The sequence below is a fragment of the Triturus cristatus genome, chromosome 6 (genome assembly GCF_964204655.1).
Source record: "Triturus cristatus chromosome 6, aTriCri1.1, whole genome shotgun sequence".
Classification (NCBI taxonomy): Eukaryota; Metazoa; Chordata; class Amphibia; order Caudata; family Salamandridae; genus Triturus; species Triturus cristatus.
In genome coordinates this window covers 1422844327-1422849488 of record NC_140589.1, presented here as the reverse complement: position 1 = coordinate 1422849488, position 5162 = coordinate 1422844327, and the positions used below count along the sequence as shown (strand labels likewise).

Below are 5162 nucleotides of genomic sequence, written 5' to 3'. Positions count from 1 at the left end.
AACAACCGGCATGTTTCATCACTGCACCAAACAAACTTTTTGAGAGACACTTCACAGCAAACAACACATATTTAGGTTGCCCCTCATCCGGACGTCAAATATTCCAGCAATACCAGTCAACAGCAATTATCTACTACTGCCGCTGTTCATAAAGCAACTGTTTATTGTATTTACCCCTTCACTGAGAACCGAGTATTTGTTTTATCAAAATTTTAAATGTTCTAGTTTTCTTAGCTCCTAAAAACTATTAGGATCTGAAAAAGGGCAGTACTAGCAAATCACTTGGCAATCCGTCAACATACTGAAAGGTTGAAAGCCCTATCAATGTATTATATTACACAACATTATCGATAATTGCTTCATTGATGTTAGCACAATGTACGGATTTGTTACTGGCACGTTTCTTTTTTTCTTTATTTATTGGTTTTAAACCATGAACTTTGCTGCTGTAACTTTTTTTCCTGTATGAGAAATTGTAAAGGTTTTAACTGACCGGAAAATAAACTTATCTTAAATCTTACATAAAATACGTTTATTTTGGTGACCTTACGGGTTATTATTAATTTTACATTTATTAAGTAAATTATGTCAAAACCCATGCTACAATACTGATCAAGTTCATAAATATAGCATTTACAATAAAGATCTTTATAAAACATGAGAGTTCTAAATCCATGTGTTCTATACTATGTGGTGGGTTTCATTAGACCACCAACTCTATGTTTTTTTTAAATTAAAACATAACACCTCTGCGTCGGCCTACATAAAGTCATTCCTCCGCGCCTTCATTCAATACTTGTTCAGCTAGCTACAACCAATATTTATTACACACATTTATTTTATAGGCAGTGAAATGAAAAAGGGACTGAATCGTCTGCTGGAATTGGGAGTGGTGAGGCTTACTGTTTTATCCGCCTTATTTGACAGAAACGCCATCTTGGAATGGAACGTTTGCAATGAAAAAACACCGAGCAGAGGAGGCGAGTCAGTTTAGTAGAAGTTCATTGGAAGCATCGTTTAGCATAATGCAGTAACAAATGTTCTTATATATATTTTGTGGAGTAAAAAAGTTTCGAACTATAAATAATGTATTTTTGTTCAGATTTACGCTGTACACATTCATGCATTTTTACAAAGTAAAAAACAGTTTGTACCTCCACACTAGCTACAGCGCAAGAAAGGTTTTGTTTTTGGGGTGCCTCTAAGTTGTGGATAAGTTTAAATTGACTACATTTCAAACCAAGCAGTCTGGAGCTCCACTTGAGCGTGATGACCTCATCCACAGCGTCAACGTCACGCGCAATCGAGGCCTAGGAGGACGTTTAACCTTTTTCTTTGTTTGGCTGCGCTGCTCGGGCAGCTTAATATTTCGTTATTTGTTTGGTTTCTGACCCCACCGGCTCTTACGCTGCCCGTTTTCGACGTCAGGCTGCAGCGCCAGCAAACCTTTAGTAATCGGCCACAGACAGAGAAGCCCGCACCCAGGCGTCCGCGTTCACTTCCTGGTGTGCGCGAGCCCTTTCCTCTGCGGCAGTCATGGAAGATGCTTCGGACAGGGACGGCGGCTCAGAGGGAACACACTCCATCACCGTGTCGGCAGCACAGGTGTCCCAGCTGGCGCAGCAGATCGTGTCGCTGCGGGGTGGCGCCGGTGGGGGCCAGCAGGTGACAGTGCTGCAACTGCCCAGCGGAGAGCAGGTGCAGGTGCACGGCGTAATCCAGGCCGCGGCGCCTTCTTCAGTCATCCGATCGCCGGCGCCGCCGCAGCATATCCTGAGTGCCGCACAACAGTCGCTGGAGGATAGGCCTGACGAGGAACAGGCGGGCTCCCCTCAGCCGCGCAGCGAGGACTCTCAACAGAAGGCGGCGCGGGAGCTTCTAGCTCGGCGGCCCTCCTACCGAAAGATCCTGAAGGAGTTGTCTGGTGGCGAGCGCGGAGACGAGGAGCAGCTGCAGCACTTGCAGGAGGAGCAGGAGAGCGCGGGTGCCTCCACTGCCCTTGCTGCCTCGATGGCAGCCGCCACCACCACCATCTACCAGACCAGCACAGGCCAGTACTTTGCCATCGCGCCCAACGGCGCTTTACAGTTCGCTTCCCCGGCCTCAGACACAGTGCAGGGCTTGCAGACCCTGAGCATGAGCGGTGGAGGGGATCTGCACCAGCACCTGGGTGGCGCCGGCACCACTATTCTGCAGTATGCACAGACCTCGGACGGCCAACAGATCTTGGTTCCCTCCAACCAAGTGGTGGTGCAGACCCCCTCTGGGGACATGCAAACTTACCAGATTCGTACCACCACCGCCGGGGGCGGCAGTACCACATCAGCGCTACCCCAGACAGTGCTCATGAGCTCACCTCTAGCCCTCAGTAGCGCCGCTGCTGCCAATGCCAAGACAGTGGATCCCCAGCTGAAGCGGGAGATCCGGCTGATGAAAAACATGGAGGCGGCACGGGAGTGCAGGAGAAAGAAAAAGGAGTATGTGAAGTGTCTGGAGAATCGTGTGGCAGTGTTAGAAAACCAGAATCGGACTCTAATCGAGGAGCTCAAGACACTCAAGGACCTATACTGCCATAAGTGAAACTACCCCCAACCCCAGGCCAACACCCTGGTAGTCGGACCCAGCTCTTTACACCAGACCAAGTCTACAATAGAAATGTTTAAACCTGACAAAGTACGTGAAGTAGAGTCAGCGGTGAATTTATATTGTTTTCTTAACCGCAAAGAATTGAGTTGGCCTTTACAATTTATTGAGGCAAATGCAAGAAACGAGGAAACGGTGCAACCACTCCCTCCTTAGTAACAGGAAAGTGTCTGAACGGAAGTGACAGAAAGGCAACTTATGAGTAATGACCTGTTATGACTCATTCTCTTCGTCACTGAAGGCAGAGCCTTCGCCCCTTGTGTGCAGAGCGGACCATTTTGTAAATTTTAACGGTATTAACACAATCTGGAGCAGTATGTTTTATTGCTTTTTTGAGATTGCATATGTGTAAATACTTTGCCTACTCCTTGATGCATTCAGCAAGAAAGTGTTGGGTGTTAGCGAGAAGTAAATATTGTGTTCCCTCCATATTTATGTGATTTGCACTTGACAAATCCTAAATGGGCATCGGATAACCCGGTCTCGTAAGTTCACGGACATCCCAGTTGATTAGGAAAGTTGTAGTAAACTGACTTGCTTTAGCTACCAGTTTAGCCCGGTTGCTCACCTGTCTCTGAAAATTATGTCTCGAGATCAGCTAGTTTTAGTTTCACAGTATCTCGGTTATAATTTCCAGTACAGGTCTTACTTCAGTTATTACTTATTGGGGTCCCTGCGTTTTAATTTGATTGTCATTTAGAACGTAGGATACGCATGCTTTACTTTTAATCAATGGCATTGTGGTATCGATCATAGTTTTAATTTGTCTACCCTTGAACGCGGTGCAGTGTTACTTGGCGAAACGTTAATTTCCTGGCTAGACGTTATGATATCTGTTAAAAGTTGATTGAGATATCGCGACTGTGGGACCGCATGTCCCTGCGAGAGAACATTCGAATCAGTCTTCCAAATGCATTGCACATGCTTATTTTACCCTCTTAAAAAAATATTCTTGAACCCTGTATTTGGCCTGCGCATGTCATTGAGTTATAGTAGATAAAATGTCCCGTCAAGGGAAACGGATCCTCGTTACTGAACTTTGTCCATCGTGATCTGCCATTCCATACTGCTAAAACACTGCCGTGATAAAGACTACCCTTTTCCCAAACCCAGTGGTGCTTCGTTCCTATTCAGTGGAGTGTTGATTTACTGGATATTTCTGTCCCGTATCACTGCACAACTGTTTCTAGCTCTTACAAGAATAAGCAAGGTTTCTTCTCATTACCTCCAAACAAAACATCAAGTCCGAAATTACGAACGTTTATATTTGCTTGCCTTTCCTTATTTTTAACTTCGTGTAGGCCTTAAACTACTTATCTTTATTTCCATAAGGGTTTAAGTGTGTAAAATGAACTTGACATTATGCAGGATCCACTCTGCCTGCTTTGATGTGAGACTAGGAGTTACTGGTTGTCACCATTTGTTTCCTCTAAGGTGGCATTTTTAAATGATATTCATATTGTATTACAATTCTTTTTAATAAAACCAATGGAAAAGTTAATTTTAGTTGTTCCTGAACAATGCACTTTCTCGGAGCCCATTTATATTGATAGGTTTTGGAGCAGGGCAGAGGACTGACTAAACAGCTCCAGTTAAAGCACACTTGCTCATGAGGACTTTATTTTCATGACTTTGAAGTGAAAGTAAACAGATAATTGTTAAATATTTGCAAGAAGAACTGTGTACCTTAACTGTTAAGTTTCTCATGATCTAGAATCAACTAGTGGGCTAGGTTCCCTTTTTAGGCCTCTGGTACAGAAATCGCTATTACATGTTTCTAATATGTACCATATTCTTTAAGTGGGCTTTAAACACATCCCTTGCTCATGATTGAATGGGTTTGTTTTGTGTGTCGGGTCTATGCTTTTGATTTAATGTCTGTTTTTTTCCATTATTGAATTGGACCCTACTAGGAACTTATCGGTCTCAGTGTGAGTTGCATCCTTCCACTGCTGACTTGATGGACTTATTTTAACATGGCATTATTTTTTTCCTACCCCTCTGTACCCTCGTGTTCCAGTTTTAAGTATTTTTTTTTTTTTTTTTTTTAGGAGGTTCCGGCAAGGTGTTACCAGGCCCATTGCTCTCATTTTTATTTTTGCTCTAGCACGCACTCGCTTTTTTGTTTTTACTTTAAATTTGCAGTCCAAAATGGGCATCTATGCTGCATCGGTACATTAAAACGGCCTCCGTGCGTTGCTGCACTTGCTTCATGACGTAACGTAACAAGATATATGCTTACGCATCATTTACCCTCTTTGTAAGAACCCCCCCCCCCACCACCAGCACCACCCCATGGAAAATTGCTTCCTGTGTGTGCTGATGCCTATAAACGCAATAGCAAAGCCATCGTTGGAGCCTTTTAGAGCTGAGAGACAATTTGCCAATGTTAATTTTCTTTGATATTGCAAATACAATCTTTGTTAGGTAGCACAATACTCAATTATTATCTTGGACAACCAATAGCCCATGGTGTTAAGAGTAAGGAAGTGCTTAAATAAGTGAACATGCAAACAGAC

The 5162-nt window shown here is 43.8% G+C and overlaps 1 pseudogene across 1 annotated transcript; it reads left to right on the top strand.

Moving 5' to 3' along the window:
• Positions 1–1274: 1274 nt before the first annotated feature.
• LOC146821486 (cyclic AMP-dependent transcription factor ATF-1 pseudogene) lies at positions 1275–4144 on the top strand (annotated as a pseudogene). The gene has a single exon (XR_014963177.1). The product of XR_014963177.1 is annotated as a cyclic AMP-dependent transcription factor ATF-1 pseudogene (transcript).
• The last annotated feature ends 1018 nt before the right edge of the window (positions 4145–5162 follow it).